Genomic DNA, 12,951 nt, shown 5'->3' on the forward strand with positions numbered 1-12,951 from the left:
GAAGGACAAAATGAAGAAAGTTCAGTTAGGTGTACCACGTCCTATTCTTGAAGAATCTCTACCTAAGAACTTGCGGAGGTTACGGTACTGTGTGCTGAAACATCCTTTCTCTCCAAATTGGAATTTATTCCAGGGCCTTCATTAAAGTTTGAGGATTCAGTTCGTATCACATAATAATACAGGTGTCACTAACAAAGTATTCGACGGAGAAGATGGTGGCAAAAAGGCCACACTGCAAGAAGATGACATTTCTTTTGACTCTCTAGACTTCTGCTTTGCAAGTAAAATTTCTGCAGTAACTCAAATGCCACACTTTTTTTTCTTTTTTTTTTTTTTTTGATATTAAGAATGTTTCACCATTATTATGATAAAGCTCACTGCCTCTACCACGTAGTTAGCGGGAATAAGCCACCTCTGGCTATTTTAGGAGAGTTTCATGTTCTCAAGCTTCTGTGTTTCATCAGTTTTGGACTTTTGCTTTCTGAAGAGACCAAAATGACAGACCTGAAGCAAAGCCACTGCAAGGGTGAATCAGAACTGCTGGGCTGCAATGAGGTGTAAAGTGACTTTTTCACCCCAGTCTGAAGTGTTTCTGAACTTCTCAAATGTTTCTGAAGGTAGTTTTGAAATTTTAATCATGAGAATATTTTTCACCTTCATAACACCATCACTAATATTGAACTAAAGAGCAAAATGCATTGGTGTAAAGATTCAAAAGCATTTTAATGATTTGGTGCTTTTAGTTTAAAGCATCAAGATATTCAGCACACATTAGGAGTTTCAATAAGTGCTCAGCACCTGCAGATAAAATACCCTTTTGGAAGTCACTAGGGTTACTTCCAAATTTGTTAGGGAAAATAAATGAATGATGCCATTACATTGGGAAGAGAAAATACCCAAGGGCAGAAGCCTCTTTCAGGAAACTTCAGGAAACCAGTCTGTCCTCCAGGACCCAAACACTCACATCCAAAGTGAAATTCTTGTTTAATAATACAATCCTATTATTGATTCAGATTTTTATTTTGTTCTTAAAATAATATCCCACCCCCCCACCCCCTTTTTTCCTTTACATAATTCTACACGGTTTTGAGAACTGAGTCCCAAATATTTTGCAATGTGAAAATCACAGTTTAGAAATAGTAACCGTGTGCATGTGCACAAGAAAATATCAGAAAGTTGCGTAAATCAGACCAAATCTCTGGAAGCTGAGGGAATCTTTCCATTGACTTCATCGGCTTTGGATTGGGACCTAAGTAGGAGGTTTTTACTTTTATGGGACATTTAAGGCTTATTTTGGAACATGTCACTAAGAGGTAGGATGGAATTAATTTGAAAAGCAAGAAAACCAATGTACCACCAGAAACAACTCCACAGAGAAAAGTGTTTAAAGAAATGGGCAGAAGGGTGAGGCCAGGCTTTCTCTTCAGCAGGGACAGAGACCATGAGAGAGGAAGAGGTTGCTGAAGTAAACACTTGGACAACAGGGGAAAAAAATCTTAAGTGATGATACAAATAATGCAAGATCCACAGAGAAGAAAAAAAGTGCAGAGAACATTAAGTGAAAAACTCAGGAAATGGAACAAAGGAAGAAAGACAGACATTCAAAGGTCACCCAGGAAAGTTTCTGAGTTGTCTGTATACAAATGTGAGAAGTGTAACAAAGGAACCAGGGGAAACAGAGAGACCAAGAGGTAACTCAGATAGGATGTGATTGATCACTCCTTCCAGGAACTTTTCTAAGCATTTATGGTATGGAACTTAAGCGCATGAGTAGCTGCAGACACATCAAGTAGTATCAGGTGCTCTAAAATTATACATGGGTTTACATCATCTGCCAAGCACCCCTTCACTGCAGCCTGCAGCAGCAGTGGAAAAGGATGGCTGAGTACCTGAATTAGGGAAGACCTGCAGAACTTTACCATTAAGGGTCTCAGGGTGGGAGGTGTGCTGAGGATCAATTTATGCTGTGGTGAGATGCTTCTGAGACCCCCAGCACTCCAGATAGCCCAGCATTTTCTATGGAAACACTTTATTTCCTATCCCCTCTCCTCTACAACAATTAGTTTTGAAACAGATGCAGCCTCAGGCTTCCTTCTCTGTTGCAAGTGGAGAAACCAAAGTCAAGACATTAGGAACTTTCTTTCCTAGTTCCCCATTACTCCTTCCTCCCTGGATATCAGTCATTATCTATAAAAACGAGGTAATTAGGCACAACTGGGCTGCGTGGTGGTAGTGGTGGCTGTGGCTCCTGTATATAAAGAGAGGAAGTTGGGCCTTGGGGGCTTTCATGCTGGAAAATTTGCAGTTCTCTCTCAACTCTACTTGAATGCAACAGCAGCTAGTGATGAACTTTGAAAGACAGGCACTGGAGTACCATGTATCAGAGTGCCCTTTGCTAGGGGCAGCTATATAGCTTCCTGGCCAGAAACAGGTTTCCTATCAAAGGGAACATTTGTGGCTTACTCTTCTATGGAGCAACAAACCCTGTGAGCTCAGGTATTGTTCTGAATTTTTGTTCTTCTTTAGGTGTAACTGCTACATTAGTTTTATCTTGCAGAAAAGCAGAGAAGTGGATTTGATTATTTCCCCTTGAGATGGGCCTTATTTCACAAAAGGGGGCTCTTGAGCTGGTGAGGAGCCAAGGATTTTCTGTCATGTTACATTGTTTAGTGATGCATGTCTAAAAGCTGCTGAACTCCCCCTTCCCATCAGTAAGGGGATCCCAGCTGTTCTCAAACTTTCCATATAAGTTCTCCTTTAAATACTTTCCTACCTGTGTCTGGGACGTTCACTGAACAAATACTAAATGAATCAATGTGGTGCATGGCACATCCCCAAAATACCAGGGCTTTCTTAGTTGTACTGCTCCTCTGCTGTCCCTTGCTTTGCCAGAAGGGGTTGGTGCAAAGTTCTAGGAATTTAAAAACTAGTAACGCATAGAGACTGCACTGCATATCTAACTACAATCCTGTTTCTTGAACCATGAAGTCCTATAGGGAAAAGATGGGATAAGCAGATAGGACAGGCAGCCTCTTAACCTTACATGTTAACCTGGAAATTTTGTCCACAAAACTTCAGATATAAACAAGTCTGATTCTCAGCTGTCTCACAGTGAAGACAGGCTTTTATAGGGGTGATTTCAGTAGGAATAAGGTTTGGGCTGGGAGATTTCATCTTACAGGATATTTGTCACTGAAGGAGCCATTCAAGAGCTGTACTTCCCCTTTTTCTACATCCTGCCTAACCAGGTTATATCTACTTGAGGCATAATGTTATGAATATGGTTGTCCCATCCTCTCATCCTCCTTGTGCATCTTACTTGAAGTCTCATCACATTGAATTGATTGTTCTCAGCAGCACAGCCCAGTGCAGGAGTCTGACAAAACACTGCCATCAGGCTTCAGTAAGCGTGAGCATTAATTCAGGGGTGGTATATTCCCTTTGCTTCAATACTGCATGACTGTCTTTGCTTAAAGGTGGAGGAATTCATGCTGGAGGCATCCTTTGATTGACACACAACCAAAATCTTATTGTTTCACCTGGGAGTTTTAGAAGTGCTTACCATTGACTTCTCTTTTGTTACCTTTCCCATTAATGGGAGCAGATGTAGGTTAATATACAGGACTTTGAAAATGTTTTCAGGAGAAAAAAAAAAACACCCACCACTTGAAATATGTAAGGTGTTTGTGCCACTTCCAGCAAAACTGAAGACACAGTGACCGAAGTCCCACTTGGGGTATTATGCTTTGCTTATGCAAATTCTTTCTGTGCTTTCAGTAAATGTGGTGAATGCTGCACTTACTGGAAAGTGGTAGACCATTAAGATACTAGTAAGTTTTATCCTAAAATGATGCAATTCAGGCAGAGAATAAATAGGGAAAAAAAATCACTAAAACAATGGAGATATGAGGCTCTGCTTGGCCCTGAGGTTCTTGCTATGATTTACTGTTTTACCACAATTAATAAGAAGGCAAAGGGGAATAGTTGCTGTAGCTGCAGAAGCACCACAGCAGCTTTGCTTTCCAGCATGGCACTGTCAATGGCTTCTTGTGCTGCTGTTTCTTGAATGTGCTGTCATTAGACGTATGCACCTGACTCTACTGGTAGATCTTAGGGCTGCCTGTGGGTGTGATGGAAAACAATGTCAAAAGTGCTCACCTTTCCCATTTAGGGTATACTGCGGATACAAGCCTTCCCAGCATAACCTCTCTGATGGAAATTCAGCCCATGCTTTTGCTTTTACATTAAAGACGTGTAACATTGGTCCCTAAACCTCAGTATGCTGAAAACAGCCCCTAGTTCCTGAAGCACTGGGAACGCTTAGGATTGTTAATTTGAATCCCAGATTCCTTCACTCTGTCTAGGAACCAATAAAGTAAAGGACATATTTCAGCTCTTCCCAACCTGCTTTGGCTTTTTAAATCTGAGAAAGACAAAAGACCCTGTTTGTATCTGATAACTGTGCATCCCTTTCTTGGCTGGATTTAAGCTACATACAGTGAAGTTTTGCTCTTTTGTTTCCTGATGAGATGGCAGACACCTTAACTTCGTGACTGTTAATTTTGGAGCAAAATTTGTTGCTGACCTCATTTTGAGTAAAGTAGTTACCTTTAATTTGAAAAAGCCTCCTCTGCAGCTAATGCCTTTAATCCTGACTATCTGTAGTTCTTGAAAAGTAATTGGGGTCCAAGCAACTGTCTATTTTTGTTTTGGTCTTGAACCCTGCTGAACCTTTTTGTACATGGACTGTACTTTTAACACTTCCAGAGCATCTAGAAAGTGGGAGATTTTTAGTTTTTTAACTGTATAGTGAATCAGAATATGCAAATATAGGTTTAGACTCCTTCTTGATTCCTTCTTCACTCCTAAATACAATGGTTTTTAAATCAGAGGAAGTGAGAGACGTTGCTGACATGGGTATGAGTGTGTGAGCTCTCTCCACTAACATAATTAAGAGTTCTTAGTAAACGTGCTGCACACAGTAGTTCAGTTTTCAAAAAACTATATTTAAAAGAACATGTATTCTTTCTGTACAATATCTTTTTGAGAGTAACAATGAATGTATTTGGGGATAGAAGTTTGGCAGTAGTCCACATTGATCTGTGGAATATCATGCCTTGATTTTTTTTTCTAATGTGTCCTGGAAGCAAGAAAGTAAAATCTTTTGAATGAGTCAAATACAAGAGAAGCAAGACTCACCCAGCAGCCCAACCCAAGAAAAAAAAAGGACAAAAAACATCAGAATAACTGAAATGAGGTGATTCTGACCTCTTGATGTTGGGATATTAACTGTAGACAGACTGCACTAGCACATAGGGTATTTGAAACAACATCAAGGCTGTTAAAATTTATGATGATTCAGACATCAATGAAATCTGATTTATATTCACCAACTGCAGAAACCCACCAGCCATCACCTGACAAGGACCCTAATGTGTCCCAAGGCTTGCCTGTAAGACGTATCACAGAGCAAGGAAACTGATAATATTTTAATGAGTCTGGCTGATCTCACATTACACTTGAATGAGGGATAGGAGCTGGAACAATCCTGTTAATTCAGGTGCTCTTCAAAAATGCAATGGCATAAGGGGCAGCTTCCTAGAAGATGAATGAGAAAACAAAGGTTTTGGGTACACTTGAGGGTGTGTGCAGGTGGAGGGAGAAGGGGATCCTGTACCTCATATGGGAGATTGTGTGGCCTTCTCCATGCCCAACACTGGAGAAGTTGCTTCTGTGTGATTTAACCACATGAAAATGCCACCAACCTCTTGCTTTCTGTAGGTCATTGTCCTGAAGCTCAACCAATTGAGAACACTTCAACTCTCCTTCTTCTAAAGCTGTTTGCCCTGACTTCATTGGAATTAATATTGTTTCTATCCTTGACATGTTTGGCACAAAAAGCTCTGGAGAAAACTGTTTTGTTGTCTTAATGCTGCAGCTTCTTTTGTCTGCTGATAATTGCCATTCTCACCCATCTAAATGCAAGTTAATGTAAAAAGGATTGCACCCAGAGGGAAAGACAGGTTCCCCAGTGAGGAAGATGAGCTGAGCTGGGAGATCATGCAGCGCATCCATCCCAGCCACCAAAGCAAGCGTGGCAGACACAGGAAAGAGCTGTTTTGGAAATGCCAATGTTCTAAACTGCAGCATCTTGCCTTGAACCAACTTATTGCACTTTCCATGAGTTTCCATAGTACTTTTATCCCAGTGACAACTGAGGATGCCACAGGCCTCTTCAAAGAGCAGGGAAACTTAGAGTTTGCTGAACCATTGAAAAGAGCTCAGCAATAAGTTTTCCTGTCCTCACCTATAGTAAAAGAAAACTAATTCAGAAAAAAATAAGGATAACACAAGGAATTGCAGGAAGCCCATGACTGTGATGACAGGTTTTACAGCTATTTCTGACAACCATCTTTCCTCATGTCAAACCAGAAATCCCACTAGTTGCTTGGTGGAAATGACAGCACTTCCCAACAACATGGCTTGGCCTGGAGGTGCTCCATTGCCACCTGAGCAAATGCGTGCCTGTGTGCTGCCGTCATGGATCAACATAGCTCCTTTTCACCCCCATACAGAGCAGGGATATTTCTCACCTACCTTTGTATAAAATCTCTTATAATCCTGGAACTTGATCTTTTTTATCCATGTACCAGAGTTTGATAGGGTACTAAATTTCTGTGAAAGTTCATTTGCTTTTGGTTTTTGCTATTGTGTTTGTTTCAGAAATCTTTGTCATCATTTTCACATTCTGTTTCCATTCAAACAAAGAGCAGCTTTACATGGGAAAAGAAAGGGTCAGAGGTTATTTAGAGCATGCCAAAGAAAATAAAAGGGTAGCACATATACAAATGTTTTCATCATTTGGCCTGATTTTGCAATCTGGGACTGTGCTCAGCTTTCACTAACATCACATCTTAGGGCATGCGTCCCACTTGCTATTGCGTTCAATAGAAGAGAAGGGCAATAAGTTCCCTGAGATACTGGATCCTTTACAGATGCTTTGTAGGGCTGTGGTAACCACAAAAAGTCCATATCTAAACTGCACACTAAGTTTTGTCACAGATCAGAGCTGACTTTTTACTGACTTCAACAGGAACTGTGCAAATGATCCAAGGGAACATGTAATCTTTCATAGAATGTCAGTGTGTTGCTGTGAAGCCCCCTGTGGGGGCAGAACCCCACAACAGAGATCAGCTATCATATCCCTCACCCCCTTGAACTGGCAGAATTTCCCAGACATTCAGCATTGGGTATCAGTAAGAATTGTGCTGCCATAGCTCAACTCAAGAACTCTGAGAACTCTGCTTTCAAGGACCAATGACTTTCATTTGCAATAAAGCTCAATATTTTATTAAACAACACCTACATACAAGGCCATATATGTTCAATATCCCCTTTGGCAGTGACTGAATGGCATATGTCATTATTTAGGGACTGAAATGACCTTTGGAAAGATTTGGATAGGTTCTTTTATTTAAAAAAAAAAAAAAAAAGGCAAAATCTGGCCTCCATAAACCCAGCATTTTGAGACCTTTTCTCTGCATGCTGAGGTTTTATTTTGTTTCATTTCTCAGGGTGTGACTGCCTGTAGAGGTTCAGGATTGTGGCAGGATGCTGAGAAAGTCTTTCCCACAGACCTGAGAAATTCCAGGTCCACAAGTTGACCCAGCAAGATCCTGTTTAGGAAGTTGTCAAATTAGTGTGCCTGAACCCCATGGCTCAGTACGCTCATTTAAAATGCTTCTTACTTGACGCTGCAGTATTAAATGCAAGATCCAGATCAAAGACCTCTTACATTTGGCCTAAGAAATGATATTCTTGAAAGCTGTGCAAAGTCCTAGATCTGTATTAAATTCCTCCAAAGGCTTAAAATCCGGTCCTCATGATATACAATCTAAAAAAGTTCATACGTCCTGTGAGTGGCTACCATACATAATCACTCATGGCAAATTACTCACTGTGCAAATATATGCAAATGAATTCCCACCAGTTAATCCAGGGCCACAGATACAGCTGAAAGGAGTAGAAGGAGCAGTGGCTATCTTGCTTAGATTAACAGGCACAGCTTGTTTGTTGGATTAATATTGTTTTGCGACACAAAAATGAGTGGGTCGTGGATCATCCCTGATCCCTATTTTATTTATTTTTCAAGGTCCCATAGTTTCCGCTTCTTTCATTTGCTGGTATTTTTAGTGTGCTCAGGAATTATTTGGTAAGATATTCAAGATTTCTAGTGGGATTTCTTGATAATGGACAGATTCTTTCTCTTCATAATGATAGCTGAGCTTCTTGAGAGCAAAGAGACACTTTGTTCTTTGTTCTCAAGGAGACAAACTGTTATTTCTTTCCCTGAAGAAGCTTCTAATATGATGGGTGAAATATCAGGAATAATTAGACCAAATGGTGATGTAAATCCCACTAGAAATAATGCATCCGTTATTTCATTTTATGCCTATCGCTCTAGTTTCTGCCTGATTTAAGTCCATGTGAAGAAAGCTGTGGGTATTCCCTTTATAAGAACTACAATAAATTTCTTCATTGAATATTTACTAGTCCTGAGTTGCTCCTTTTTTGTTGGACCATCATTACACAATTAAAAAATATGAAGGTGATTTAGCTGTTCCAAGGGCTGGTATTGCTTAATTTCAGGGGAGAGGGGCTGACAGTTGAAAGGTTAATGTATTTCACTGGTTGGGCCCCTGGGGTTCACTTTCTGGAGGAAAAAAAAAAAAAAAACTCTTTCAGTTTTTATTAAGAAACCCATGTAATGAAAAGGGGAAAAGCATCTTTTACTTTGCACAGGCAAGGCAGCGGCTGCAGGATCCCATAGTTCTCTCCCTGTCTCAGTGCACAGCTGCCCCGTTTGCCTTGATCCCCAGCACCAGGGACAATGAGGATGCCACCCAGGTCCAGTACGAGCTTTGTGGTATCATGTCCCATCAGCACAATGCCCTCATGGAGGGACAAAATCCTGTTGGGTTTTCTCTTCACTGCTCCTGGGGTGAGAGGAGCAAGGGGACCTGAGCATCATTAAGTGAAGTTGTGTGCCGTAAAGGTGATCTGGTTACCCACCAGTGACCATCTGCACAAAACCAGCTCTTTCAGCCCAGGGGGAGCAGCCCCAAAGGCAGCACCCCGTAGCCTTGTGGTCTGCACCCCCTGTTATAAGGCCCCTGCTTATCCATGTGGGGAACCACTTGGCCAGGTTGGTCATGTTTTGGTTTGCTAACCCCATGTCAATGACCAGGAGGAAGCCTTCTGCCCACCAGCAGCTCCAAGGCTTGTCTGGCTTTGGGCCTGCAATGTAACAAGCAGTGCTCTTTGGGGAATGAGAAATTAAACCACGAGAAAATATTGCAAGCATTTTCCTAAAATTGTGCCATTGAACCCACCCTAGATCCCTTCCCAGTGATATTCCCCTTTTGTGCTCCTGCTTGATGCTTGTTTTCTACTATGATCGTGACTGACAATCAACAAGCAGAGGGCTGTTTTGCTAAGGTTTAAAGAAATGCTGGGAAATACCCTCTTAGTGCAATTAAACGCATTCATGCTAAGACGGCCTTATGATTCACACATCCACTGAAAAAGCCGATAACCTCCGCAGCATATTAGGAGACAGCAGCACTTCATACCAGGTTGGCATACATGTGCTAACTATTAGTAGGGAGACAAGATATTGGTAATATAAATTAGTTGGTGTGGGTTATTTCTCACTGCAGTTTAGCAAAGTGAAATTTCTTGAGCTGAAATATTATTAGTGACAATGCGCTAAGTCTTTCCCATTAGGTAAGTTAGCATGCAAGTGATATTACTTGACATAATTTAACTTGCTTGATTTTAATGTCTGCATCAGAAGATTTTAATCTGTTATTAGAAGATTCTGCAAAACTTCCATGGTGCTGATGTCTCTGGCTGATATTTGTATTATGAAATCCCTGAAATTCAAGATTTATAGGCATGATGAGGCAGTAAAAATATAAAATAGAAATAAAATTGTTTTATTGGGCTGGAAAATCCTGAACATTGGAGAAAAGGCTAACAAAATTAAACAAAAATGTCTCAGTCTTCAATTCATCTAGAAAAATTGTAAGAATGTCCCTTTATTGTCTTTTTTTTTTTTTAACCCCCTACAAAAATCATTTCCCTCTAAGACTTTAATGAGATGTTTTTAGCAGTGGTTGTCTATCTCAAATTGCCATCTGAGATGAGCGTCAGGAGCAATGTGGTTTTGGTTTGGGAGCTGTGCTCAGGATGAAGCCTCTGTGCTCGCTGCGGAGCACGGCGGGGCCGGGAGCACCGCGTCCCGCTGCAGGGACCGTCTGTCTGCAGGCTCCTGCGCTGCTCCTCGGCACGCTCCGGGGCTGGAATGGCTCGAGAAAAGGGGGAAAAGTTCTGCCTACCTCTGCAATAAAGAATTCCTGCTCCTTTATTTTAACAAAAATAAGCTGCTTAGAAATGAATGAGAAAAATGATCTTTTATTGGAGAGAGAAAAAATGAGTTAAACATAATACTAAGCAAGAAAATAGGAGAATGGACATTTCTAGACACACGGTTGAAAATCAATTTCAGAATTCATGCAAGTATCCTGAAGTAAAATACCTTTCTGAGTCCTGGTTTGGCTGCACTAGATTCATGGAAATAAAATGCCTTTGTTTTCTGTAGCCCGAGCTTCAGAAAAGGATTGCAGCTACAAGGAGAAATTCCCTGTCCTGCTTATCTCTCTTCCCTTAGATGTGATGGCCTGCTAAAAAATAAATATGCAAAATTCAACATATCCATAATCCTGGAAAAATTGGTTGTAACTAACAGATAATGATGGCTTGGTTAATTAATGGAATAAACTGAGGAGAACCGAGATAAAGCTGTGGTAAATTTTGGTAATGAGCCACATTCAAAGAAACCAGATGCCTATATGCACAGTGTAATAGACGGGAGTGTTTTTTTACAGTTGTTGGTGTTAATTTTAGAAACTGTTAAACACACTGAATTGGATGACTGAAGAAATGCTCGTTTCCAGCAGTTAACAGTCGTTCCCTGCTCTCATCTCCATACACAGAGATCAGAACATAGGACGAAACTGTTTTAAAATCAAGCTGAAGATATTCCCCCTTCTTCTGCAGATATCCACTTACAGTCTCAGTATACTAATTTTCTTGCACATCTGTAGAAAAGCTTGTTTATTCAAGGTATTGTAAAACCATTTTCCTTAGAAATAATTTGCTTTCTTTTTTGAAAAAAATAAAAATAAAAATGAAAGAAACACTGGCTTCAGGGTTTTGAAATGAACGTACAGCAAAAATATAGCTTTCGTTCATATTTTTAGATACAGCCTAAGTAATGTCTGAAGAAATAGTTACTTCAACTTTAAATATTGGTTGCCAAATGGTAATTATATTGTTTAATTTTAAATCATACAGTAGTCATACCATCTGACACTGTAAGCATGATGCACAAATACTTCTTGTTATCACAAGGGAAAGATATTTTAAAATGCACAAAAACATCTTTAAAAGCGAAGTAAAAATCTATTTTTATTACGAATATGAACTTTTCCTATCTCCTTTTCTGAAAGTTCCAGAGCTCTGGACAGTGTTGCCAACTCATTGCGGTGAATAGCCCCTAAATTTAGCCCTATGTTGTAAAATATGCTTATATAAACATTTTGCTCTGTTGACACAAATCTATATATGTTTTTAATGTATTATACTTAAATCAACTATCGCTTCTCTTCTAGGGAACTTTTGGTAGGAGAGGAGCTTCACAAGGAATAATCTTCTCACAAACCTGCAAAGCCAGCAATTAATTAAGACTGCAGCATTATTTAGGAATAGTAAACGTTTACTTAAAATAAAATGAAAATCCCCAATAATCTAAAAGGCTGGCATGCTAATAGTGCTTGAAATAGCTGATAATCTGAAACGTAGATATTCATTATTCTGCCCTTCCCTCCTGGTTATGGAGCTGTTGTTTACGGAGTGCCAAGGGCATTTCTGTCTCATTATCAAATACATAAATAGAAGAATATGCATTTAGTGTGGGATCTATTTTATTGTTAGGCCTCCCCACCCCCCCGCCACCCCATGCACACTCGTGATATTTCTTGATGTTTTCTCCTCCCTTCTGCAGCCTGGATATTTCCAAGAAACTGTGTTAAAAAGCCTAAAACAAATAACAGCTTCAGCCAAGAGGTGTAATTTCTAAAGCAAAAGTGACTTACTTTAAGCTTTGGAGAAACATCCACACTTAAGACCTTTCTCTCTTTCTTTCTTTTTTTCCTCCCTATGTGAAATGTTATTACGTAAGCTTATAATTTACCCTAAAAGCTATGTTTAATACTTCGCCTTTTTATTTGGATACATTCTGTATATCCTCATGCTAAGGGTACCTTTGTGCTAAGCTGTGCCGATTGTGTTTTAGGAATTCGGCTCCAGCTCCTGTTTGCTTGGTGCTGAGGTTCCTGTGGCAGACAGCGAAGCTGAGAATCCACTCCCTTTTCTTTGCCCCAGGTGCTACCGATGTCACCCCGGTGTCCCTGGAGAGCTTTGAACCAGGCTGGCGGGGCCCAGTTGGCCCCAGCACCTCTCCTGCCTGGGGGCCTGCAGCTCTGCCCCCATCTCCTCTGCCACCGAAATCCGCACCCCTGAGGGTCAGGGGAAAATATGTTGGGGGACAGCTTTTCTCTCGGGAAAGGCTAACGGGATCGGGCCCTAAATTATTGTCCTCATGATATCTCATAGATCAAATAAGGGAGAATATGGAAGTATAATTACACTCTCTATATACGTTTTTAAGTTTATAAAGTTAATGTCACCTGTTTTTTTTTTTTTTTTTAAAGTGGCTTTTATAATTATTGAATGCTGTAAACTGAATGCAAAATAAAAGTCAGTTTTTTTTAATGTAAAGGATAGGATATTCTTTTTTTATCACTGGAGTTTTTTGGGGAAGTTGAA

General features: G+C 40.2%; 1 long non-coding RNA gene across 3 annotated transcripts; it reads left to right on the forward strand.

Annotated features, from left to right (window-relative positions):
- Window positions 1–2,309: 2,309 nt before the first annotated feature.
- On the forward strand, window positions 2,310–12,534 carry LOC118169287. Of its 3 annotated transcripts, none has more exons than XR_004752002.1 (4): window positions 2,310–2,496; window positions 10,969–11,187; window positions 11,736–11,831; window positions 12,419–12,534. It is a non-coding gene; the product is annotated as an uncharacterized LOC118169287 (long non-coding RNA). The 3 variants fall into 3 exon arrangements; XR_004752003.1 differs by having other exon boundaries at window positions 11,019–11,187; XR_004752004.1 differs by having other exon boundaries at window positions 11,022–11,187.
- The last annotated feature ends 417 nt before the right edge of the window (window positions 12,535–12,951 follow it).

This window comes from Oxyura jamaicensis, chromosome 6, assembly GCF_011077185.1.
Source record: "Oxyura jamaicensis isolate SHBP4307 breed ruddy duck chromosome 6, BPBGC_Ojam_1.0, whole genome shotgun sequence".
NCBI classification, from domain to species: Eukaryota; Metazoa; Chordata; class Aves; order Anseriformes; family Anatidae; genus Oxyura; species Oxyura jamaicensis.